Source organism: Camelus ferus, chromosome 3, assembly GCF_009834535.1.
Source record: "Camelus ferus isolate YT-003-E chromosome 3, BCGSAC_Cfer_1.0, whole genome shotgun sequence".
NCBI lineage: Eukaryota > Metazoa > Chordata > Mammalia > Artiodactyla > Camelidae > Camelus > Camelus ferus.
Window position 1 is genome coordinate 6,964,954 of NC_045698.1, and position 27,497 is coordinate 6,992,450.

General features: G+C 44.9%; 1 long non-coding RNA gene across 1 annotated transcript in view; it reads right to left on the reverse strand.

Annotated features, from left to right (window-relative positions):
* Window positions 1–272: 272 nt before the first annotated feature.
* The window catches only part of LOC116660445, a 74,354-nt gene continuing 47,129 nt past the window's right edge, over window positions 273–27,497 (reverse strand). Inside the window, exons 2-3 of the long non-coding RNA XR_004315972.1 lie at window positions 5,194–5,297; window positions 273–4,183 (exon numbers count right to left, since the gene is read on the reverse strand). This is a non-coding gene — a long non-coding RNA (uncharacterized LOC116660445). The remainder of the gene's footprint in view (window positions 4,184–5,193; window positions 5,298–27,497) is intronic.

Consider the following 27,497-nt stretch of genomic DNA (forward strand, 5'->3'; position numbering starts at 1 on the left):
CGGCAGCAAATTAACCTTTACAGGAAGGGAGGCACTGGTGTAATAAATGCATATGAAATATAAAACACAGATTAGAGTTCCTTTTAACACAACTAGCAAAGTAGTCATTTGAAAATCCATTTGCAAATAAATCAGGAAAAGTTCTTTGGAGAAGAAACATCAATAAAGTTATTAGCAATATCAAAGAACTGGTTTCTCATAGAGAAATGACATTAAGAAAACTGAGGACGGTACACGTCTTTTTACTAACTTAAAATACGTAACAGTATTTCTACATTTGAAACAAGTTATTTTATTGCAGTTTGACACACATATGGAGACATCACAAGGCTTACGTGTGCATTTCAGTGAGCTATCAAGATTACATCCATGTAACCATCACTGAAGTCAAGAAACAGAACACCCCCCACAGAAATCCCCTCAAGCGTCCTCCCTACTAATCCCTCCCAATTTTTCCCCAGATACAACAACTCTCCTGGCCTTTAACACCACAGACTTTCCCTTTCCCTTAAGCTTTATAAAATAGTGACTCTCACAGTCAAATATTCTTTTCTGTCTGACTTCTTTCTTTTCACATTGTCTTTGTGAGATTTACCCATGCTGTTTCATTCTGCAGTGTTTCAGTGATTCCCATGGCTATACAGAGGCTTGTTGCATTATTGAATTTACCAAAATCTATTTGTTCTACTATTAATGGACATTGGGGTTGCTTCCCATTTAGGACTTTCATGTCTCATTTCATTGGGAACATTCCCACACACGTTGTTTGTTGCACACACATGTGCATTACTGTTAGGGGTGAAACTGCAAAGGCAAAGTACATGCGTGTTCACTTGAGTAGATACTGCCAAACTCTTTTCCCAAATAATAGAGCCAATTTACACTCCATCAGTAGGGCAAAGGAGTTTCTGTTGCCCATATCCAGCCGCCACTTTTATTTTAACTGAAAGGTAACTTTATCACACCGCTGCTAATAATCACACGCAGTGATTTAGCAAACCTCGTGCCATCAGCTCTGTGGTCACAGAGAAATTCAAAGCCTTTTCCTCCTGCTCCCCTACCACGTTCGCCCCCCAGACTTTGACTATCCACACGTTGCTTCTGTCGTCGCCCAATACTCGTCCCATGAGGCTTGTCCACCACCTGTACATCGAAGGTGGTGCCCCCTCCCCACAACCACCCTGGTCACCGGTCATCGTTTAATCACTTGTTCTAACCGTGACCATTTATGCAGTACTGACTGTGTGTTTGTCACTGAGCTCGCACTAGGGATAAAGGTGACTACGACCTGGACTCTGTCCTGAGGAGCTTACAGTCCAGGAGGGAAAACATATGAAAGTGGACAAGTGCAGTAAGTTACAATAAACATAACTGGAAAAATGTGTGGATGTAACACAGGTGTAAAAAGAAAGGGGGAGGAAGGAAGGAAGGAAGGAAGGAAAGAAGAAAGGGAAGGAAACAGGTCGGTTTGCTTGAAAAGAAAAGACAATGGATGGAACTTTGGCCAGAATCTTGAAAGCTAAGTAGAAGTACAGGAAAGGAGGTAGGAGTCAAGCAAATACAGCACAGATACAGGAGCAGAGGCTGAAGGGTGGAAATGGCCCGCTGCCCAGGACCAGTCCTGAGCAGATCCACATAGCTGGGGCTGAGACAAAGCTGGACGGTCCACAGACCTGACCCATAACCTCTGAGTCTCCCTCTCCCCACTCCCACCATGGCCTCCGCCCACCCAGACCACCCTGCCTGATCCAGTGCCCCCACCGACTGTCCCATCTCGGGCAGCCTCCTGGCTGCGCTTCCACCACAGCCACCTGATGCGGAGGCAGCCCCACAGTCTTCCTCTTCTCCTCTTGCTCTGGATGATGGACAAAGGGTTAGCAGCCACAGAGAGGGAATCTCCAGACAAAATGTGTACGACCTTGCCTGCATTTTCTCTGCTGGTCACTTCCCCAAGGCTCAAAGACTCTGGTGTTCTGTTAATTATAAAGAACTTGACCAACAGGGGACAGGCTTCTGCTGTCCTGACGCTTCCACAGTCTGCTAAATTATTTTAAAAGTTAATCAGTCCATAATGCTTGTCTGGAGAGCCTTATGTACGAAGCATGTAAATTGCTGGGCGCGCACTTCATGGGGTGGACCCAGGGTTACCCGCGGTGGTGAGAGAATGGCGCACTGTCTTCCCCTCAAAACATGTCCCGGGTCCTCACCAGCCTACAGTCTGACTGAGGAAATAGACATTCATCAGAGTTCCAGAAATACATGCCAAGTTACAGCCAATAGAAGTGCACAAAAGAAACGTCCTCGGTGCTCACAATATATAATGGGGGGCGCCTGGAGGGGATACAGACAGCCTTTTCTGGGGAAGCAGTGCCTGACTCCCCTAAGGAAGAGCATCTGTCCTCAACTCTGTGGCGCTGAGGACAGGGAGGGAGCACTCAGGTCCTGGGGAAGGAAAACCTGGGCGACACCAAGAGGGCACAGGAGGATGGCCCCTCTGAGGACGTGAGAACAGGCAGGTGTGGCCAGAGCGAAGAGGGCTGGGGAGCACTTCCGGGATGAAGAGGGAGGAGCAGGTAAAAGACAGGCCATGCAGAAGCTTGAAGGCCAGCTCGAGGATTTTAGATTTGAGTTTGCACTCCCAGTAATGACTCAGTAGCTACTATGAGGCCAACCTGCCCTCAAATTATTTAAAAAAAAAAAAATCTCCCTTAAACTATTTTTAAAACTACTAACTTGAGACCAGATATTATCAGCAACTGCCTGAGGTGCTGGAACATGACTAAAACAGGCAGATACTAGGCGGGTGGTGATATTTGAAAAAGGGGCAGGAGCTGGGTGAGTTTCTCGGCTTCGTCTTCTGCCCTGAGCGCAGGCCCCCATCTGTAGTGCGTGGGAGCAAATGAAAATTTGCAGTCTTATTGGACTGAAGATGGAGGCACAGAGACAGAGCAACCCCAGCAGCTAGAAACTATGGTGGGGGGTCATCTGGTAGGAGGAGAGCCCCGAACCCTGGGCATGAGCTCTGCCCGCATCTCTGGCAGACTCAGGACCATGCAGGCCCAGGGGAGCTCGGTGCTCCACCAGGAAAGCAGCTTCCACTTTTAAATGAAGTCTTTGAGCTTACAGTTTGAATTAAATCATTACAATGGGTACTTGGGGGTCACTGTTTTGGGTTTTTTTTTCCAGGGGGGTGGGTTTCCTGAAAAGATTTGTAGTTTTGCCTTTTCCAGTGGTGGTTCTGACTCCGTAATCAGCGGAGCAGGTTGTGCTGGGGCCACAGTGGGCCACAAAGAGACTTTAGGGGGCAGCTGTCAAGTCCCACAAGAGGTGATGGTGCCTCGGGTGGGCCTGGAAGAGGCATGGAGTCTGAGAAGTGGACATGGGGTCATCAGAACCTGGGAAGGGGCTGAGGGACACGAGGGCCAGGAAGGCCTCCAAGTTCCCTGACTAGAAACCAGTGGGGTCGGGGGCTGCTGGGGGGTGAAATTCATGGCAGCACGCAAGACAGGAAGGAGACAGGCCTGGCGAGGATCACGTCTGCCTTCAGACAAGTGCAGGGTCAGATACACTTGAGACGTCCCAGCAGAAATGCCAAGTAGGCTGTTTAACACAGGAGTCAGAGAAATTCAGAGCTAATGATATAAATCTGATATAAATTAGTAAGACAACTGGACTTTGGGGTAATGAAGCGGTGGGTATGGGTGAGATCCCCTGAGGATAGAATACGGGGAGGTGGGGGAGTAGGAAGAAAAAGGGACCTAAGATTTAAACTTCAGAAATCCCTCAATTTCATGACCAGGTTAGTTGGAAACAGAGGAAACAGAGAGGCAAAGTAAAAAGAAACCAGAAGTTTTGCAGCTACACAGTGGGTCAGTCTTAACCTGCTATGACCCCCAATTCAAGGGCTTTATCACTGTGTTTACCCGTAACTCACCCCAGACTGTTCTAAGAGTTAACCCTCAAATTCACCCTAAAACCTAATCTCCCTGGACTTTCGGGAACCCACCCCACTGAACAGCGAAGAACCAGCAGCTTCAGCACATCCGCTCTGTTCTCACTTTTAAGTCCATCCAGCCCCACTCTCTGTTCAGCATCCTCAGGCCACAGGGCTCACGTCGTCATCCAGAAATGATGGCGAATATCACAGCCACCTAGAGCACAGTCAGAGGGTCTGATCCCTTCCCTTGAAAGCAACACAAGAAAGGAAAAAAAAATGTTCGGCATGAGCAAGCCCGAGGGTCTATAAAAACTAGCGTTTTAAACATTGTGCGAGTCCGCGTGAAGGAATCATTTTTAGTTGGTTTTGCTTTGCTGTTTTCTTTTAACAAATCAACGCTTAAATGAACGATCTGACGAAATTGCCTGGCTCTGGTTTTGAGGGCCACTGTGACCTACATACAACCACATACCAGCCTTAACAGAGCTCAGCCAGAGCAGAGAAACGTGGAGATGAGATCATGACCAAATGTCGCTTCTACAAGGTTTGCTTGGAGCCCGTTCTTGCCCGTGGACATCCCTTCGGGGCAGCAGCCTGGGGCTCCCCCTGCTCCCTCCACCATCCTCAGGGGTCCAGGCATCTCTTGAGGTCCCATGACCATTTCAAGGGGCCACGAACTCAAAGCTATTTCCATAATAATACTAAGTCAATATTTGGCTTTTTCTACCTCATTCTCTCTCTGATCTTTAGCAGAGTTTTGATGTGATATCAAAGAACATCCACAATTATCTGGTGGAGAAACAAACCATTAAATACCTGTCACTCTTCCAACAACATATCTGCAAAACAACGAGTTGCCAGGACTGAACACAGGCGCAGATGAGAGATAACAGCTGTCTTCCATTAAAAAGTTATGTGAAAAAGAATGAAAACAATGCCAATCTCTCACCAATTTTTTTTGTTTTGGAAAATAGTGTTATTTTTCACTGAAATATGTTGTGCACATTATAACATAATAGATTGATCATTATTGTCTTTAATGAGTTATAAAATAAATACCTTTCAAATTAATTTAAAAATTAATTTAAAATCAATATGGTACATTTGGATAGATATAACCCATAGAAGTAAGCTCTCTGGGGCCAGGGGCAGGTGAACGCCAGGTCCTACCCACAGGTATGGGTCCAGGTGACTGGAGAGGACTCAGCCTGGGACCCGCCCCAACTAGCCGCTGCTAACCCACCAGGTGGACTTACCTCCATGTGGCTGCTGTTCTTCCAGAATCCCAGAACCAAACTGGGCAAGAACCTGCAGCCCACGGCATCCCCATGAGCTCCTCTAGAATGCACCACTTCCTCCTCTGCAGATAGAAGCCCAGAGAACAGACATTAGACCAAGACTTATACACAGCAGCACCTACCAGTACACCTGGACCAGTTGTTAAAACAGTAAAGAAAGTCTGTACCCCAAGTCTCCAAAGTGCTCCTCCCCCCAAACCCCACAGGCATAGCCCCATTATCTGTGAACAAAAAAGTTAGAGCCTGAGTCTGACTCCAAAGTGTCCCATCCCAAAGCATCCCATCTCACCCTCTCCGCTTCCCCAGGACCAGGTAGGGCCCTCACGGTCCTCCCCATGTTCTGTACTGGTTGTTACGTCCAGAGCATCCCTGCCCCTCAGCATCCACGTGGTCCCAGCACACAGCCCCTTCTCCACCCTCTCTCTGAATCCTTCTCCTTATAAAACTCTGACCCAGAAGAGTCAGACTGCAGGAGTTTTCTTCCTCTACTTCATCTCATCTTCCTACTCCAGAGCAACCAGCCCCTTGGCCTAGATTTCAAAGCAGAAGGGCCATCCTTACAGGCAGGCTGTGGAAGGCATACTGCTCTGAGTGCACCAGCCTCTGTCTTTGAAATGCTAAATGAATTCTGCACGTGCTGAAGCTCTAATTGACTCTTCTTCCCACATCAAGACCCAGCAACTCCATGACCTGTTTCTCAAGTTTTGGAGAACGCTTCCCTGCAACAGTTCCCAGCATGTTGGAAGAAGGACAGGTAGTTAATGGTTTTTTTTTCCCCCGGGAAATTGTGGATGCTCTTCTTTGATGTTGCCGTGTTTTCCTTCCCACTCTTCCCTTTCCAATCACATCGTTGGTAAGCCAGTGGTTCTTAGACTTCGCTATGTATTAGAATCACTGGGGGAGCTTCAGAAAGCACTGGTGCTCAGACACTCATGTCATCCTCGGGGAGAGACCCAGGTATCAGCAGTGTTTAAAGCTTCCCAGAGATGCCAATATGCAGGTAAGGTTGAGAAGCAATGTTCTAGGCTAGAAATTTACCATATATCTTCTCAATTTCCCACCCTGTAGCACGCCACCACCAGGTCTAGAACTACCCGGGGAGAAGTGCCTTCTCTGCTGGTTCTTGCCATTGGAACCTGCTCCCTGGCTGGCCGGGCCAGTGGAAGCAGGCTTCAGACCAGGTACAAGAGTCTTACACTCAAGAAGACAGCCTTTCTCCATAAGATTTAGGCTCATTTCTACTTACTTATGTCTTTGCTGATAAGGAATAAACTGGCCAAGGAGCCCTGCCTCCATTTGTCCTGCGGTCACTCCCAGGAGCATGCAGGACACACCTGACCATTGACAGTGCACCAGCCAAGACCACACGCCCCACATCAGAGTCACCTAGGCAGCATTTAGAAACTGCTGATGCCCGCCCCTCTACCAAGGTCCTTGAGGCTCTCTGGAACGGGGCCAGGGGAACAATATTATTACTGTTCCCGAGCTAATCCTTATGTGCAGCCAGAAACAAGAACTGCCAAGCCTCCCGGCCCAGGGAATCTCGGCGGGTCCCGCCGCCTGCCTTCCTCTACTAATACCTGGGTGACGCCTTGGTTCACCTCGCTTTTCATTTCAGGTTTTCTCCTGTCCTTCAGCTCGTAGGTCACCTGAGCCACCTGTGCTGCTGTCTGCGAGTCTGCCAGCCTGCTCTGCCCCGCCCTGACGGCCCGCTAAAGCCCCACCTCTGAGCGCCTTAGCGCAGATGGGTATTGCCCTTGAGTGACAAGCTCCTAGACGCAGCCTGAGGGTCTTTCAGCCACCATTTCCCAAGGGGCCGGTCGAAGATCCACTTTAAAAAAAAGGTTTTATTTTTAAATTAGTACATACATTTTTATTTTAAAAAGTAACACATATACGAAAGAAATCCAAACAGCGTCAAAATGTGTAACAGCGAGATGAGGGTCTTTCCTGCTGGAGTTCTGCAGTCCCTTCCCAGAGGGAGGGACTTCTAAACAAAAGCGTGTTCGTATTTGAGCATCTCTCCCCAGAGGGACTTTTCCATTTTGTAGAAACAGAAGAGATTCCTGAGACCTGACTACTCCGTGAGACTCTTGGAGGGAGAGGGAGGAGGGTCCCCGAAGCCTGTACCTTTAAGAGCTGCTCGGGGACCAAGGATCAGACGGCATATGATGAGAACTGCCGTGGACTACAGCCCCTGACACCTCAGGGGGCTTTCAGCAAATGTGATAAGACGTCTGTGAGTCTGTTTCTGCTTTATAAAGAAGTTCATTTGTGTCATTTTTTTTTTTAGATTCCACATACAAGTGATATCATATGGTATTTTTCTTTCTTTTTCCACATTACTTAGTATGACAATCTCCTGTTCAAGATTTGTAGATACTAACTGCTATACATAAAATAGATAAACAACAAATTTCTTCTCTACAGCACAGGGAACTATATTCAATATCTTGTACTAACTTATAATGAAAAAGAATATGAAAAGGAATATATGTATGTATATCTATGACTGAAACATTATGCTCTACACCAGAAATTGACACATTGTAAACTGACTAGACGTCAATTAAAAAAAAAAAAGTAATAAGATGGGTCCTAACTGTGGGAAGAAAATGGGGAAGGTCATTACTGGTACTAAATAAGTGTTGTGGGCCAATCTGCATTCTCCCGAAATTGAAGTTCCAATTCCCAGTGCCCAAAATGTAACTGTATTTGGTGACAAGATCTTTAAAGAGGTGATTAAGTTAAAATGAGGTCTTTCCCTTGGGCACTACTCCAATCCGATTGGTGTGTCCTTATGTGAAGAGGAAATTTGGACCCACAAAAACAGGCAGCAAAGGAAGATCTATGTGAGAATAAGGAGGGAAGGCGGCAGTCGAGCCAAGGAGAGGAGCCTCAGAAGCAGCCAAACCACTGACCCCTTGATCTTGGACCTCCAGCCTCCAGAATTGTGAGAAAGTCCATTTCTGTTGCTTAAGCCCCCAGTCTAATATTTTATTACGGTCGTCCGAGCAGACAAACACAAGTACGTCCACTCGACTCCACTCTGGTCACCTACGGATGTTACGGCGGGCTAGAAACACTGGACACTCCTGCATGATGTCGTCAGCCTCCAAGCCAGGAGGCCTCCTTGTCGGTGAGACCTACCACTCCACGGTAGGTTTCTTTGTGTGGTTCAGTTAGTACATTTTTGGCTAAGAAAGCACAATTTCCTTGTACCAACCTCAGGACAAGAGGAACAAGCACGAGAATAAGGTTTTCAGGCTTGATGCACGAGGTTCAACGTTCTTTTAAAATTTAAAACACGAATGTCCAAAAGTGGTCCACATGAAACAGCTAACATAAATACGCCATGTAACAATAGGGATATTTCTTGATGGGCAGAAGTGTGGCTAAGACTGACGAGGAGTGTTCGAGGAGCCCTGCATGACAAGTTAGCTCGCTCTGAATCTTTAGACCGAAGCCCTTGCTTTCTCAGGCCTGAGCGTGATCGAAGTTGTGGGGGAGAGGGGGAGGGGATGGGTGTAAACACACCACGGCTCATGCAGAAGAGCTGGGGCTGCGAAACTAGTGGCTTCTGGTGGAAAACTCGCTCACAAGGCACATGGCTTCCTCCTTGCTCTTTGAAAGTGGACCTGGCTTTGATCAATAAGCTATTATAAATATGATGCACAGTTGCGAGAGAAAATCACTTCTGTTTCAGAGGAAATGGCACAGATGAAGGCGCCGCCATCGCCTTTGAAAGTCAATACCCCCTGCGGTGATGCAGCGGCTGCAGTCGTGGGCAGCCCTGCAGGTTAGCCGGGCAGCAGGCGGGCAGTCTGGCTGACTACTGGAAGGGCGCTGCCTCCAAAAGCTTGCAGAAGCTAAGGTTTTCTTTGGAATCAGGGCAATGGTCGATTCAGGGGTTGGTTTTTTTCGTTTGGTGTTGTTTTGATTTTGGTTTTTTTTTGTTGTTGTTGTTGTTTTTGCTGAAACACTTTTTGGTAAACAATAACTGTCAGAGATCTGTTCTCTTGCAAATCCAATATATGCCGTCTGCCCTTCCGGGCACTCTCTTAAGAGGTCTGCCCCAGCCCACCAACCTTTTATTACACTGTCTGTAATGCTCCTAAAAATACTCCATCAGATCCAGTGTGATGTTGTGTATGTGCCAGTTCATTTAAATTACAACTGTAGAGACGTCAGCTGCTCTAGTAACAAATGGAGAGCCCAGCGGTGGTCTGAAGAAGTGATGGTCAGGAAGCAGCTTCCTGGGTGTCTGTTACCTACATCTCAGTCACCAAGCTGGACTGCACATATTAGCGCACTCAGTGTCTGAGATGCATCTTTATTAATGAAAATGGTGGCCTCTCAAACTTCACCGAGGGATGTCAGAACTAGTTTCTTCTTAGCAAAATTAAAGGTATTCAAGATGGCAAAAATATTTCAGAGATACCCCCCACTCTCCAAAGGGTATAAGAATTCAGAGAAGCTTGTTGTCACCCCCTTAGGAACAGGGCAAGGGCAGGGCCCCTCAGCATCCTGGGTTTAGCCACCCGGGGCTGGGGTAGGGGGTGGTTCTGGTTGTCAGAATTGCAAAGGCAGAGCCTGCTCCAACAAGTTGTCATGTCTCTCTAATTTCACCAGAACACCTACGGCACAGAGAGCTGGGACTTCATGTGTCTTATAAGCAGGTTGGATCTCTTGTGTCTTCTGCTAATAGGCATATGTTTAGTAAATACCCACATGAGATACAGGAGCATCTGAGCTGAGACTTGCCTTCATTAGAAACTAGCATTGATGTTGTAAGGAAGTAGCTAACCTGCAGTCACCTCTAAGGCTACACGGTGAAGGCTACACTATCAACCAAAAAGAATCAAATTGCCTCAAGTCATTCTCCAAACCACCTGGATGACCCCAAGCCCTGTTAGTGTTACCTACTTTCTCTAACCCCAATTCAAATCGAGACTTCCCTTCAACCACCTCCTTCTGCAGAAAGTCTTCTTCACCTAAGGTCTTACTTTGCATCCAGAAAATAAGGGTTAGAGAAATTACACTATACTCTCATCGTCTGGCCATGACCTTTGGGGCAATGTTTTCTAGGTCTAAGTATTTGAAGCCAATTTTCTAAGACCTCATTTTCTATGCTTGCAAATTATTTTCTATCTCCTTAAGCAATGAGCCAGTCCTATGAACACAGAAATGCTTGCCACATGTATCCCCTGTTTCTATGCCTACTGTGAGCATGATTAACTTCAGGGTCAAGAAGAGAGACCACAGTTTGGCTCTGAGCCCCAAGAAATGATCCAGGAAAAGAGTGTGGACAATGATGGTACAGAAAGACAGCACTGTTAGTGAGCCTTTGCATTCATGCATTTTACAGTGAAAACACCTGCATCATTGAATTTATGGAACCCTAGGAAAGAAGTCTACTGCCCCAGAGGCTTAGGGTGGTCTCAATTTTTCCTTCAGCTAATGCTTTAAAGGGAGGTAATGTGGCATTTTCTCAAGAAACCTGGATTTGCAATTGATGGGTTCAAGTTCATAGTCAACCATAGTGAATATAACATTAGGCAATGTATTTAGTATCTTTGAGACTCCAGATGTTCATATATAAAATGGAAATACTGTTTATGCAATAAGATCATTGTGAGGATTGAATAAGTGATTGGTGTATTATAAAATCCTATACCACCATAAGGCTTTGTTATTTTCAAGTATTCACTTCTTTTGACACCAAGATCATCTTGAAAGTACTATTTCAGTCTGAAAGTTCCATTGAAATTACACAAATAACCTATTAGAATCTTTAAATAAAAAGGAAAAAATTAACAAAAAGTTCCTTTTTGAGTTAAGAATGCTGCATTTTGGAAAGATTTTTGTTTTTATTAAAACAGATGGTGAATACAGAATTTCTCATAGACTTGATACCTGACATTTGGGACTTTTTCATTTCTTTTCAAAGTAGAGATAGAAGTAATAAATTAGAATGAATATAATTTATTTCTATCGGCAGCCCAGATGGTTCTGGAGGGCAGAGCAAAGCTCTAAGGCGAGCATGGTGACCCCAGCTAGCTCCCAGAAGCTCTGCCCGCGCTCATTTCCCCTGCTGAGATTCAAACGACACTTCCATCCCTAGCACTTGGAGGGAAGCTTGCTGTTCTCGACTGCAATAACTTTCTTGGAATGACAAAGTAGACACATATATATCTTTGCCTAAAGTCAAGTTTTATGAGACCATCTATTCCCATTCGTAGGCAGGTCCATTTTTTACTGAATTAACATTAAGAAGAAGGCATTTGGCTTTATCAAGCATGTTTCTTCCACTTTAGTAGAATAAGCAGTTCAAAATGTGCCAGAAAGATGATGAAAGCAACGAAACCATTTATCTGAAGGGAAAGAGAGATAAGATCACTAGGAGCCTGCAGATTAAAGAACCTAATTTCTGTTTTAGATTGATATATAAACACACTTGGAGACAAAACGCGGGCAAAGGACACATCTTCAATGTTCTCCCTCCAATTTTAACTTTAATTAATTCTCTGTATTTCATAACAATGTATTTCCTAATCACACAGGGGCTTGCTTCAGAATTCTAAGTAGGACTGTTACCGTTCACAAGTCATCCTTGTGTTTCTAATGACTCAGTTTTAAACTATTAACAGATATCTCATCTTTGGTTAATTAAATAGGCTAATTTTCCTTGCCTAACAATTATTCATAATACTCTGATATTTTTTAAACTCCAAAATAACCATCTGGAAAATATACACTCTCAACTTAAGTTTGTATCTGTATTAGAGTTCTCCAGAGAAACCGAGCCAGTAGGAGGTATATTGATAGATATGTAGGAAGAAATGTATTACAGGAATTGGCTCATGCAATTATGGTGCCAAGCAGACCCACAGTCTGCTGTCTGCAAGCAGGAGAACCAGGAAAGCAGGTGGAGTAATTCAGCCAGAGCCCAAAGGTTGAAGATGGCGTAAGTCCTGGGGCCCCTAGACCTGAGAACCAGAACCCTCAGTGTTCCAAGGCAGGAAAAGATGGACCACTCAGCTAAAGAAGAGAGAAATTTCACTCCTCATCTACCTTTTCTGTCTGTTTGGACTTTGGACAGAGTGGAGGATGCCCACTAGTGAGGGTGACTTCCCTCAGGTTACTGATTCAAAGTCTAATCTCTTCCAGAAGCAACTTCACAGATGCACCTAGAAATAAAGTTTTAACCAGCGATCTGGCCATCCTGTAGCCCATTACAGTTGACGCATAAAGTGAACCGTCACAGCATCCTACTATTTCCAATTGGGAAAGTGTGAGCGTAGATTGCTGAGTAAGATATTCACGATCCCCAGACACAGAGGGGCCCGAATTTCAAAGCACTTCCCGTTTCGCAGCACAGTAATCTGGGGTAAGAGGGAATTCTTTAAGCACGCAGAGCAAGACGGAAGTAGAATGTGTGTGTGGTTTTGACAGCCCTCCTAAGGTCAGCTCGTTCTTGCCTGCAGATAGTGGTGGTCTCTGGAGACGAGAAAGGGTGGGAGGTTCCCTGCCCCATGGCTTTGCTACCACCAGAGGGCACACCACTACGGAAGCAGGTTTCAGACTCACTTCTGCCACACACAATTCTTGGCAAGCACACACGTTGCAGGTTGCTCGGCAAGCAGGCATGAAGCAGTCTGTTCCCGGAAGCTCGATGGAGCCCCAGCTCTCAGGCACTTCAGCACCCCTGGAGCACCTTGTGTGATCCAGACACAGAATTCCCAGTTAAAAGGCCAGAAGTGAAAGGCAACCGAGCCCTAGGCCAAGGGCAACGCTCCAAAGGAGCACACAGAGCCTGCAGGGCCCCAGACACCTGCATCTTACCCACGGGAGGGCAGAGGGACACGGGCAGGGCTTATCCAACCCACGAGCACCAGGTACCACGAGTACCTCTCACTGCCCTCAACAAGAATTCTCTCCAGTGGTCTTTACATGGATTCACCAGTCTCCACCGCAGAGATTTGCAGATGAGGATGGTTGAGGATTTGGGGCAGAGGGCGCTGGGCTCTGGGCTCCGGTTCAGTATCTTTAAATTGCTAAGCACGCCTGTGGATGGAGTGTGCACTTCTCTTCAGGACCTTATAAATGCTAACCAACCACCCCCAGGATAGAAAGTAAAACTAACTAGCTCACCATATAAATATTTCACACTGTCTCTGCTGAAGTATTTCACAGGAAAATCACTTACGTGTGACCAATGGCACTCAGGGTGACGGCCAGTAGAAGGCAGAGGGACAGTGTGACCATTCTCTTAATTTCTCTGGCCTGTTCCCTTTCACACAGCCCAGGTTTTCTCAACTAGGGCACCAGAAGGGATTTTTCTCCTCCAAGTTTGAACAAAAGACCAAAAAGATAAATAAAAAATAGCTAGAGATGAAAATTTTAAACACGCAGGCACCCCAAGAGGAAAACTGGGGTTTAAGTAAACAGACGTAAAAAACAACGTGCGTTATAACTGCTTTTTTCTGATAAATGTTCTAGAAAAGATTCAGATAGGTGCCTTATAATCTTACAGGGCTTTTATTTGAGCAGTCGTCAAAGCTGAGATGCGCCCAGAGAGCCCAGGTGGTCAGGACATCACAGGAAGGTGGTCCCCAGCCCAGCGTCCGGTTCCCAAACAGGCTAATGGATTTCAATCTGTTTCCATTTCAAATGCACCACATCCAAGAAAGCCCAAACCCACAGCCTGCCCCCAGGGCAGAGTAAAGTTGATTTACACAAGACGAAGACATATGTTCCATTCCATATAAGTTATCCGCTCTATGTTTTAAGCTCACAGGGATTTAACTTGTGTCAGAAAGAACAATGCTGGCTGGGCTCAACAGAACTGTTTACCAGGGAGAGACCCTGTTTGAGAAGCATGTCTCTGAAACTCAGTTTTTCTCCCTTGGAGGGCAGGATACCTGAACTCAGATTCACTGCTTTGCTGTGTCTACTTACTGGTTCATCAAATATTTACCAAGAGTCCCCCTGCCATGCGGCACCAGGGCTGACCCCGAGCAGCTACAAAGAAAATAGGATGTGGTTCCAGCTCTCAAGGAGCTTTGATTCTGAGCTTGATTTAAAAATCAGAAGAAATGGCTGTGAACGGTGGTGAGTGACTCAGTACAAATGAATGTCAGAGTCCAGAAATGATATAGTGCCAAAACAGGAGACTGTATAAGAAAAACTCCCATTTTTCCTTTAGTCTCATGCCATGCACCACACTTCACTTCTGACACCCAATATATGGGGTGTCCTACCATTCAGTTCATTCCGACACTAACCAGAGTTAGTGCAGACCACGCAGGGGAAGGGCTCAGACCCACAGGACTGCCCTCCACTTCAGACCCCAAAGGCAAGCAGTGGGTCCCCAGGTTGCCCCCAACTTCAGTCCAACTTGGCTACCAACCAGGGGTTCTCACAACCCTCTCCCTGAATTAAATCATTTGCTAGAGCAGCTCACAGAACTCAGGGAAACACTCACTTAACGTTTACCAGTTTATTGCATAATAAAGGATGTGATGAAGGATGCTGGTGAGCAGCCTGATGCAGAGACACAGAGGTCTGGGAGAGTCACGAGTGCAGGAGCTTCTGTCCACATGGAGCTGGGGTGCCCAGTATATGGATGGGTTCACCGGCCTGGCGTGATTGACTGCTAACTCTATTTCCAGCCTCTGCCCCCACTTGGACAACGGGGGGAGGAGCTGAAAGTGACAAGCTTCCAGTCACGGCTTTGTCTCTCTGGTGACCAGCCCCCACTCAGAAGCCCCCCAAGGGTCACCTCATTAGAACAGAAAAATTTCATTACCCAGGATCTTTGAAGGGATTTAGGAGCTTTGCACCAGGAACCAGGGTCAAAGACGAAATATTAGAACAAACGATTCTCCTAGCATCTTTGTTTACAAGCGTTTCCCGGGCTCTATGTCAAGAACCGGGGGCAGAGACCAATATGTACATATTTCTAATTATTTCACAGAGACACCGGAAACTGAAGTGGTCAAAAAATAGAAATAAAACAAGCCTCTTAGAGAAGCTGGTTCTGGCGGGACTTGAAGCTGTCACAGAATATGTTTGGAGAGAGGAGAGTGTCCACTCGAATAAAGAGGAGGAACAGGCAAAGAGACAGTCATAGGAAAGGGGATCTGGTCTCCTGCAGAACAAGACAGCCAGAGGTGAACACGGGTGCCAGCGCATAACGGGAAGAAAATGTCGACAAGACTGCAGTCTGAACCCAGAAGATACTGAGTGAATTTTACCCTTTGCCCTGTATGCAATGGAGGCCTTTCAAAAAGGGAGGGTACATGATAAATAAGGTATTTTAGGGCCTAAAGGTTCCTGCAGTAAGAATGCACTGGAAGGAAGAAAGACACAAGGCAGGACAGTCTGTGGGAAAACAATTTCAGTGATGCAGGCATGAAGCAGTGTGGGTCTAGACCAGAGAGGGGCAGTGAGACTGGAAACCAAAGTGTTCTGTTCATTTTCCCCTGGGGAAAAAGAAAGCACAGCTACCCCAGAAAAATCGCTTTGGCAGGGGCCCCACATAATAGATTGTCCTTCAGTGATTTCTCCTGTGGTTTTTTGCTTTAACTGACCACCAAATAATTGCTCCGGCACCAGCCTATTTATCATCCTCCCAAGTCCAGCCCAGCAGACCTGAACTGAATGAAAGGATTTCGGAACTGGTGGGCTCACTGGACTGCAAGATCACTTTCCTGCTGATCTTCCATTGCTGTTTGAGGCGGTTTCTGTCTCCCGGGCAGCACAAGCAAGGTATGCCTACACATCACAGCTGACACCTGGGGCAGGCCAGGTTTTTGCCCCCAGCATAGCTGTACAGCGCTTCAACTCGGTGTGTCTTTGAATACCATGCTTTACCTTTTAGCCTTACCAAGGATCTATGAGGTTATAAAATCTTTATTACAAATTTTTAAGTCAAAACTGAGTGCTACCTGTGCATATATGAACTGAATGCAGCAACTGCTGTCCTGGGGGTATGTACTAGATATGTAACTGTGCTTTAGGTTCTCCCTAAAATCCAAAACCATTGCTGCCTGGTCCCTAGATCCTAGAGTCAGGAGCTCTAACTAATAGATAATACCTCAAAATTACCTCAACTACAGCTGCCACTTGGCTGCCCAGTAACCAATGAGATTCTTTTTATAAAAATTTCAACTTCTGTTTTCTAGTCTAGCATTTGAGGATCTTGGAACTCACCACTTCACCCTCACAACAAGTAAAAAGCTGAACAAGCTGAAAAATTAACCACATTCAAGGCTATTAAACACACTTTGACAATTTTTAAAAAGTAGAAATTAGATAAAGCCTGCTCTCAGACCACAAAGGAATTAAACTAGAAATCAATAATAGAAAGATAGCTGGGAAATCCCAAAACACTTGGAGAGTACACAAAGCATTTCTAAATAGCACGTGGGTCAAAAGATAAATCTCAAGAGATATTTTAAAATATTTTGAACTAATTGAAAATGAAACTACAATTTAGAAAAATCTGTAGAATGCAATGAAATCAGTGCTTAGAGAGAAATTTGTAGCATTGAAAGTATATATTAGAAAAGAAGCAAGATCTGAAATAAAAAATCCAAGCTTCCACCTTAGGAAACCAGAAAGAGGAGTAAAGTAAATCCAAAGTAAGCAGAAGAAAAGAAATAATAAAAATTAGAGCAGAAAGCAGTGAACTTGAAAATAGGAAATCAAGAGAGAAAACTGATGAAACCAAAAGCTGGTGCTTTGAAAAGATCAATAAAATCAATAAGCTGCTAGCCAGGCTAACTAAGAAAGCAGCAGAAGAGACAAATTACTGACACCAGGATTGAAAGAGGGGACATAACTACAGATCACACAGACATTAAAAGGATAATAAAGGAATACCATGAACAACTCTATGCCCACAAATTTGACAGCCTACATGAACTGGGCCAATTTCTTGAAAGATACAGTCTTCCAAAACTCACACAAGAAAAAGACAATCTGAGTAGGTCAATATGTATTAAAGAAACTGAATCAATAATATGTGGTTTTCCAAGCAGAAAGCACCAAGCTCAGATAGGTTCAATGGTGAATTCTACCAAATATTGAAGGAAAAATTAGACCGATTCTCCATAATCCCTTTCAGAAGACGGAAGAGGAGGAGACACTTCTTACTCATCCTGTGAAGTTATCACTACCTTAATACCAAAACCAGACAAAGACTCTACAAGAAAACTAGACATAATAACTTTCATGAACATAGATGCAAAAATTCTCAATCAAATATTAGCAAATCAAATCCAACAATGTATAAAAAGAATTATATACCATGACAAAATAGGATTCATCCCAGGTGTACAAGGCTGGTTCAACATTTGAAAATCAGTTAATGTAATCCATTATATGACAAGGCTAAAGAAAAAAATCACATGATTTTATCAATAGATGGAAAAAAAAAGCGTATGACAACATCCAACACTCATTCACAATAAAAATTCTCAACAGACTGTGAATGGAGAGGAAATTTCTCAACGGCATAAAGGCCATCTACAAAAAACCTACAACTACTATCACACTTAACAATGAGACACTAGAAGCTTTGCCACTATGATAATGAGCAAGGCAGGGGTGTAACTTCTCACCACTCCTTTTCAACACCATACTGCTAGTACTAGCTAAGGCACTAAGATTTTCTTTGAAAAGGAAATAAAAGGTATACAGTTTGGGGAAGAAGAAATAAAACTGCTCTTGTTTGAAGATGACATAATTGTCTATATAGGAAACCAAAAGAATCAACAAAAATCTTCTGGAATGAATAAATGATCATAGGAAGTTTGCAGGATGTAAGATTAATTACTAAAAAGTCAGTCACTTCCTTACAAGCAATGAACAAATGAAATTTGAAATAAAAAGCACAATACCATTTACAGTAGATCCCCTCCAAAATGAAATACTTAGAAATAAATACAATAAAATATACACTAGAGCTTTGTGAGGAAAACTATAAAACTCCGATAAAAGAAATCAAAGAAGAAGTAACTAAATGGGGATATTTTCCATGTTCATGGATAGGAGGACTCAATATTGTCAAGATGTCAGTTTCTCCCAACTTGATTCAAAATCCCAGCAACGTATTTTGTGGACATTGACAAACTGATTCTAAAGTTTCTCTGGAGAGTCAAAAGACCCAGAATAGTCAACACAATACTGATGGAGAGCCAGGTCAGAGGAGTGACAGGGCCCAACTTCAAGATTTGTACTAAAAAGCTACAGTAATCAAGAGAGTGTGGTATTAGTGAAAGAACAGATAAATAGATCAATGGAACAGAATAGAGAACTCAGAAATAGATCCTCATAAATACAGCCAACTGATCTTTGACAAAGGAACAAAGGCAATACAATGGAACAAAGATTGTCTTTTCAATAAATGGTGTTGGAACAACAGGACATCACATGCAAAAAAAAAAAAAAAAAGAATCTGGACACAGGCCTTATACTCTTCACAAAAATTAATGCAGAATGGATCACAGACCTAAATGTAAAACACAAAACTATAAAACTCCTAGAAGATAACATAACACAAAATAATAATGACCTTGGGCAGAGTGGTGATGTTTTAGATACAACACCAAAGGTGCAATCTATGAAAGAAAGAATTGATAAGCTAGACTTCATTAAAATTTAAAATTTCTGTTCTGTGGAAGCTGTAGCCAAGGGAGTGAGAAGACAAGCCATAGGCTGGATGAAAAATTTACAGAAGACATATCTGATAAAGGATGGTTATCCAAATATGCCAAAAAAAAAAAAAACCCTCAAAAATAGTAATTTAAAAACTGGTTTAAAAGTGGGCAAAAGACCTAAACAGATACTTCACCAAAAAAAGATATGCAGGTTGCAAATAAGCATATGAATAAATGTTCCACATCATAATTCATTAAGAAATTGAAAATCAAAACAACAATGAGATGCAACTACCACCTATTTAAATGGCCAAAATCCAGAACACTGACAACACCAAATGCTGACAAGGATGTGGAGCAACAGGAACTCTCATTCACTGCTGGTGGGAATGAAAAATGATGCAACCACTTTGGAAGAGTTTGGCAGTTCCTTTAAAAAACAAACATACTTTTACCATAGAATCTAACATTTATTCCTTGGTATTTACCCAAATGAGTTGAAAACTTATGTCCACACAGAAACCTGCACAAGGATGTATTCATAATTGCCAAAACTTGGAAGCAACAGGAACCAAGATGCCTTCAGTAGGTAACTTATAAATAAACTGTGTTGTATTCAGACAATAGAATGTTGTTCAATACTAAAAGGAAATGAGTTATCAAGCCATGAAAAGACACGACATACCCTGAAATGCATATTACTAAGTGAAGGAAGCCAATCTGGAAAGGCTACATACTGTATGATTCCAACTGTATGACATTCTAGAAAAGAAATACTTTGGAGACAATAAAAATATCAGTGGTTACAAGGAGTTGGTAGGGAGAGAGGGATGAATAGATAGAATGCAGACAAATTTGGGGGCAGTAAAAATACTCTGTAAGATACTATAATGGTGAATAAAGGTTACTACACATTTGTGAGAATCCGTAGAATGTACAACACACAGCTACATAGGATGGCTTCTCAGGAGTGACAAGCTATTAGCTCACATTCATGGAGGCTGGCGATGTGTCCAGCACTGTTAAATGAATTCACTCAGAAGCAAAGGGTATTTTTCTCTTAGCACATCCATTCTGCAGATGAAAAAACTAAGGATAAGAGAGCACATAAGAGATCTCCACCTGGAGGGAAGTGGAAGAGATCTGGAAGGCATGTGAGATGTTTACAGGAGCTTCTGGAGTCCCCTTCACCTGGTCACTTTTCCAGACGATAAGCAGTGAACCCTAGCATCTCTGACAGCACATCTGAGGCGCTCATGGTTGCACACAGGAGGATATATTGTTTCAGACGTTATTCTTCCAAGCTACTAAGCCCTAGATGGGAGGACTTGGGAGGCAGGCTGGGAGGACAGGATGGGTGGAAAGCTGCTGCAGTCTCCATGTCATAAGGAACTGCTGCTGCCCCTCACGTAGCAGTCCTATGGTCCTGAAGTGGCTCAGACTCTGGTCTGGGTTCAGGAGCTGGGTGGGGGCTTTCCCACGGCGCTGTGCTTGCTACTCCATCCCCTGTTCAAAGATCAGGAATGCAGTACAGGATAAGGGCCAAAATACAGAGACTTAGGGAATGTGAGAAGGCCTGGATGAAGACCACTGATGAAGAGCAATGATGGGGGAGAGTCAGGGTCCCCGAGACCAAACTACAGGAGACTTATCCCCAGGACTGGAGAGGCTCATGGCCTCCATCCACAACTGCTTCTTCTTTGGTTTTGCATTTTAGACATGTATCCTCTAGTTTTGATGACTTGGTCTGGGCTGAGGTTGCATTGTGATTTCCATTCTCCAATGTAATTCTGTTTCCTTATCTCCGTTGGAGAATCAAATAGCATATTAATATAATACATTACACTAGATTTCACCTACAGCATGCAGTGAAAGCTATTTTCCAACCTTTTCAGCCTGAGCTCAAATAAAGTTAATCAAATTTAATATGTCATTAATAAAAGTTGGTCTATGGACCAATAGTTATTTGGGGATGGGGGTTGGGGGAAAATTTTTGAAGGATAATTTAAAGGTCCATTTGATTTAAGATGAGTTCACGTTTAGCAGTGCAATTTCGCTGCATTTACTATGTATCTCTGTGATGTATGTAAGGCAGGAAAACCAACCTTTATGTTTTCTATCTATAATTAATGAGTGGCTTCTAGCAGTGTTGGGGAGAGGAGGGAATTGTGATTACAGAAGATCAACTCATTTGAGAAATGTCAAGTCTTCTAGAGGCCAGTTGAAACCAGCCCAAGTGTCAGCTTTCTCACTTTTGTATTATGAGATTTTACAGTCTTTTTCTTCAAGTCATGATTGGATGAAACATGATTAGAAAGGGGGCAAAAGAGACATGATATGATGATGGTTTAAATTATTAAAGCCAATTACTGGACATGAATGCCAACAGTCACAGTCCTGTGGGTTTTCTAAGGAAGTCCTGGGGAATAGGAGGGTCCTCAGCCCTTCTCTGGCCCTTCAGAGCAAGATCTCCCCAACCGGTCTCTGCCTACAGACCAAGTCCACCCTGGTGAGGCAGCCATAGTGGAAAATTCCAAGAAGAAGCCTTGGTCTCACTAGGCATCCAGAATTTGATCTCTCTTCCATCAAATGGAGCCCAAGATCTCAGGGCTGCTAACTCCTTGGCCTTTCTGTCCCTCCTTCCCGTCACCTGGGAGTGGCCTCCAGGAGAACTGTAGGGATCTGTGATTCCATCCACACTTGGCGGGGAAAGTGCCACACTGCAGGGGAAGTGGGAGGTCACCCATACTGCATATCTCCCATCTCTACCACTGCAACCCCCTTCCTGAGTCCACCTCCCCAGGAGACCATGTCGAGCCTTCTGGCGAAGAGTGCTACTCTTACACCTCCATCTACTGACAAGGGCCTAGTTTAGAAAGCACAGTCTGGTGAAACTACAAGCCAACCTGACCCAGCATTGCCCACCACATTCACTTTGCTAACCGGCCTGCAGTGCCCATCAAGTGGACGCCATCGCTCCCTATGACCCCCATCCCTGAACAAAGATGTGTCTCCCCCATTCCTGATCGCTCCTTTACAGTGCACATCAGTCTGCTTAGCCTAATCCTTTACTAAAAGAATCCAAACACAGCACAGTTTATTTCACTAAGGATTTGGTGTTTTCAGCACCTTGGTCAGTGGCTCTCAGCCCCGACGGTGCACCTGAAATTCTGTCTGTGTTTTTTTCAGTGCTGATGCCTAGGCCTCATTTCCTGGAGACTATAACATAACTGGTCTTCGTGGAGTCCAAGCACTGGCATTTTTGCTGTATGCGGGAAGGCAGCCAGGGGTAAGAATGTGCGTAGTGAGTCAACGAGTTCACTGCCAAGCTCTCTGGTCACCACACAACTCCCATGTCAGGTGGACCCTTTCAGCAACCCTCTGGTCTGCGTCCACTGGGTCTCTTGCTGCTAAATGACGAGCTCGTGTGCTAAGGGTGCTTCCCGCTTGTTCCCCACACCAGCTCCCCGAGGTGAAGCAATGTGACTGCCAGGAGGGAAAATACGAAGAATGAGGCCTTGACAGTGCTCCTTAGTGAAATGTCTGACCAGATTACTGGAGCAATCAGAATGACCAAACTAATGCTTCAGGTAGTGCCTTATGCCTGGAAAACTACAGTAAGAAATTCATGAAGCTTGAAAGGGGTCTTGTGAGGCCCCTTTGTCTGTGGCCATTCTGCACAGATGAAGAGAAACCTCTTCGCTGACTTCTAAAGGAAGACTCCACAAAAAAAATTCATCTAACTGGCTCCAGGGCAGAGCATTGCTGCTACCTAGAAATTCCTTCACTTGAGTCCCCCTCCAGCGGCTGTGGTTCTGGTTTCCTACTGAGAGAACAGGAGACAAGCCGTAGAGTCCAGTCACTTCCTAGCAAACAGCAGCACAGCTTCAGTTAGACGAAATCATGTTTTACTTCAGTTTTGCCATATTAATAAAATACTGACGCATTAAAAATTTGCCCCACTGCAAGGCAGCATTTCAAGGTTTTATGTTATAAAATGGCATGAGCCAATACAATATCTGATATTGTAACACCCAGAAACCACCAAAAAGTATAAAGAAAAAACAAAGAAATGATAGCCCAGCCAAAGACTCCAGACCCTCACATATTGATCTTTTATTTTGTACTAGTGTTATCCGTTTCAAATCAAAGATTTGCTCACAGGATGAGAGAATAAAATGATGAAAACACAGAAAGGTGCCACCTATAACAAGATATGTTACAAATTTCATGAGAATTAATCATATAATCGTCTAACAATCAATAAATTGTGCACCTCTTTCTCACTGTAACATATATGTGGACTCTGGTGGAGATAAAATTTATTTGAAAAAATTGATAAGAACTTTGATTGAAATTAAAAGAATCTCTAATGTTGGTTTCCTGGTTTTGATATTGTACTAGAGTTGTGTGATATAAGGGGCAACTGGGACCTCCCTGTACATTTTTTTTTTTATTGTTGTGAACCTATAATTATTCCAAACAAAAATTTAAAAAACAAAAAAGAAAGAAAAAATATTCTACCCACAAAGGAACTGAAGTGGGACCTTGGATGGAAAGAAGCCTATGGTCTGTAGAAGAACCATAGGATCAATCACCATCAGAGGTAGCAACAGTGGTAACAGTCATCACAGTAGCACTGGTAGTCAGCACAGTAACAGGAGTAACTGTAGCAGTCGCAGTAGCAGTAATTGTGGTAGTGGTAGTAATTGTTGTAGTAGTAATTGTAGTGGTGATAGTAATTGTCGTAGTGGTAGTAATTGTTGTAGTAGTAATTGTAGTGGTGATAGTAATTGTCGTAGTGGTAGTAATTGTCGTAGTAGTAATTGTCGTGGTGGTAGTAATTGTCATAGTAGTAATTGTGGTGGTGGTAGTAATTGTCGTAGTAGTAATTGTGGTGGTGGTAGTAATTGTCGTAGTAGTAATTGTGGTGGTGGTAGTAATTATTGTAGTAGTAATTGTGGTAGTGGTAGTAATTGTAGTAGTAATTGTGGTAGTGGTAGTAACTGTCATAGTAGTAATTGTAGTGGTGTTAGTAATTGTGTGTAGTAGTAATTGTAGTGGTTTAGTAATTGTTGTAGTAGTAATTGTAGTGGTGGTAGTAATTGTCGTAGAGTAGCAATTGTACGTAGCAGTGATTTTAGTAGTAGCAGCAGTAACGGGAATCACCGTCATAGTAAGCTTAGTAGAGTAGCAATTGTTGTAGGAGTACTAGTGGTGGTGGTAGTAATTGTCGTAGTAGTAATTGTGGTGGTGGTAGTAATTATTGTAGTAGTAATTGTGGTAGTGGTAGTAATTGTAGTAGTAATTGTGGTAGTGGTAGTAACTGTCATAGTAGTAATTGTAGTGGTGTTAGTAATTGTTGTAGTAGTAATTGTAGTGGTGTTAGTAATTGTTGTAGTAGTAATTGTAGTGGTGGTAGTAATTGTCGTAGTCGTAGCAATTGTACTAGTAGCAGTGATTTTAGTAGTAGCAGCAGTAACGGGAATCACCGTCATAGTAAGCTTAGTAGAGTAGCAATTGTTGTAGGAGTACTAGTTGCAAGTAGCAGTACTAATGGTAGTAGTAGGCAGTAATAGTAGTTGTCAGGAAGCATGTACGTTCCTCAACTGTTGGGGCAAGGTAAAGAAAAAGTCCTGTTAAGGTAGAGGGGAAACATCTTAATTAAATTGAAATCTGTGTAAATCTGTCTCGTCATATTTACCAAAAGAAAGCAAGAAGCTTCCCCAAATACTTCAACCCCAAACTGTATATTTCTCACTTAACTTCCCGGGAATTCAATCTTTAATTTGAAAGCATGTGAAGGGCTCACAGCATGTGAAATAGTGCATTGTTCATTAAATCTAAAGAAAGTATTTATTATAGGATATGGAATTTGTTTATATAACATTCATATTAATTCCTCAGCCTTGTATTAACTGCCCCCTACTCTTTAAGTTGGGTGGGTTCTTCCAGTTTTCAGAAAGCACCAGACTCTCTGGGACCTGCATGGCTTTCTCCCTACAGGTCAGCTTGAAAATAAATAATCACTGTAGCAGATTCAAGCCCACACGATTCAAAATTCATTTCTTTGTGAGGTGTCTCCCACTGTCAATCCAGTTGAGACATAAGGTGATGGGGCTGGAGAGGGAATATGGCAAAGATCCTGGAGATGCTTCAGATGTAAAGCACCTGCTAGGTGCCAATGCCATTCTAGACACAGAAGACTCGACAGCGAATGAGACAGTCGTGGTCTTCCCTGTTCTCAAGAAAGAGTGACCATAAGCACAAAATCCAACAAACAAGGCCATCTTGGGTAGGGTTACAAATTGGAGAAAATAAAAAGCAGACAATGTGATAGAGAACAGAGGTTTGCAGCAGCCCTGGGTCAGGGAAGTCCCCCTGCGGGGCGACGTTTGAACTGAGACCCAAGAAAGAAAGTCAAAGGGAAGAAAGGGATTTCCTGCAACAGAGACATCAAAGGCCTGAAAATGAAAATCCATTTGGTCTTTGTGACACAGAAGTGGCCAGAAGGACAATAATTGGTGAGATCAGAGAGGAAGCTTGGGGCCAGGTTATTAAATCTGGATTGTTTAGTGTGGATGGGTTGGGGGTGGGGATGTGGGGCAGGGCCTGTAGTGAGAACTGTTCCTAGCTTTCCAGTTGGTGCACTAGGTGGAGAGGGTGTCACCCACTATAGTTGGGGAAGGGCCCGAGTCTGGGCCTGGACTTGTCCAGCAGAGGGCGCTGTGAGACACCTTCCGGTCTCAGGTCTCTGCTTGTGGGCCAGGGTAGCGCAGGGTCCCAACTGTGGGGACCCCATCCTTGCAGCTGCTCCCCTCTACAGCCTGGCCCCCTCCCCTGGGGCACTGCTGGGGGCAGGTGCAGCCTCCTCCGCTCTCAGGGCCCAAAGACCCCACTCCAGCCCCACCCTTCTTCTCCCCTGAGCCCAGGGGGTGTCACCCCTCCCCACGTGTGACTCCAACTCTTCTGCTGGTGCCTGTGCTCATTCCCATGGCTGCCGGAACAAACTGCCACAAACACAGTGGCTTAAAATAACACAAATTAATTTCCTTGTAGTTCTTGTAGGAACTGAGCCTTCCCTGCGTGGCATTCAGGACTCATCAGGCGGGACAGAGAGCTGGGCTTTCCAGGTTTACACTCCTCTGTGTGAGCTGTTCTCCTCTGCTTTCTGGAGGTAACTGGCTTGGTCTGAGACTAGCTTCCACTACAAACGAGTAGGAAAGTTTGGGAGACATGACTAACCTCCAGGCGCCTGTCCCTGTTGAGCAGATACCATGCTCTGCTGAAGCGCACCCCAGGGACGTGTCAGGTGCGGCTGCCTCAGGGCAGCTCTCAGCAGAGAGACCGAGTGAAGGCCCATGATGTGCCAAGTCAGGGGGAACCGGATGGATCACAGGACCAACCTCCCCTTTCCAAGTGGCTCCCCTGTAGTAGTAGTCAGTGGTCACATGGCCTTGCTGAGCTGGGCAGGACCAGCACCGAAGCCACCAGGAGCCAATAGAAGTCTGGCTGCCACACACCACTGAGGGCCCAGGTCAGGGCCCAGGGATGCACTGCCCACAGACGACCCTGTAGTTAATCCCTCGTCTCCAGGCCCTGCGCTCTCCCACCAGGATGAAATTCCCGGACAAAGCCCACTGTTAAAGGCAGTGCACATCCTCCCAGTCCCTGCAGGCCTTGGGTCCCAACAACGTGACCATTCCAGGCTTTGCAAGGTAAGACTGTGCGCAGGGCTGCAGGAGGAAAGTGTGGCGAGCTCCCAAGCGGGGCTGTGGCCTTAAATGCAGAGAGGCCCCATGAACGTCCTGGAGGTAGTGAGTCACACACCGGAGATTACAAGAGAGGATGTGCGGGAGTTCACACCGACAGAGGGCACGCAGGCTGGCGAGAATGGAGCGTGTGCAGGCACACAGGAAATTGCACATGGTTCACATGGAGCCATCTGCATGGACTCACGGGAGGGAGACTCACATGAGCTCACATGGAGGGAGACACAAGGCTCACGAGGGGAGATGACTCAACCCTTCAGGACCTAATGCCCTTCCCCCAACTCCCCCATTTACAGAGAAGAATGACCCGGGAAGGCCCAAGACTTGTCTCACCCCCCGCCCCAGCTCAGGTCACATCTGGGACTAGAGACCAGGATCCGTGTGACACGGTGTGATTTCTTTTCTTTGTTTCTTTCTTTTCTTTTTTTTTTTTTGTGGGTGGGGGGGGCTTCTTTAATTTTAAAAGAGACTGAGACAGAATTTCTCTCATTTCCAATTTTGTGCACAGGCGGGGCGAGGAGGCCTGAAGTCCAGTTTTGAAGCTCTGGGGGCACTTCCTCAAAGGCTGCCTGTGAGCTGGTGACAGAGTGGCAGCTCTGTTCACTGCAGCCTGTGACTGTGGAAGAGGAATTAGCTGAGAAGCCAGGTGAGCGCCTCCCCTGGGGCTGCGCTCGTCCCTGAGCACCGCCCGCGTCTCCTGGGGTGCTCCGCTCGCTCGGGCGCTGCTCACGCGCCGCCTGCTCCGGAGCCTGGCCCAGAGGGCGCCTCTCTCTCAGCCCGAATCCTCCTTTAGTTTGCTTCGCAGTGTTTGTGCCAAGGGGGA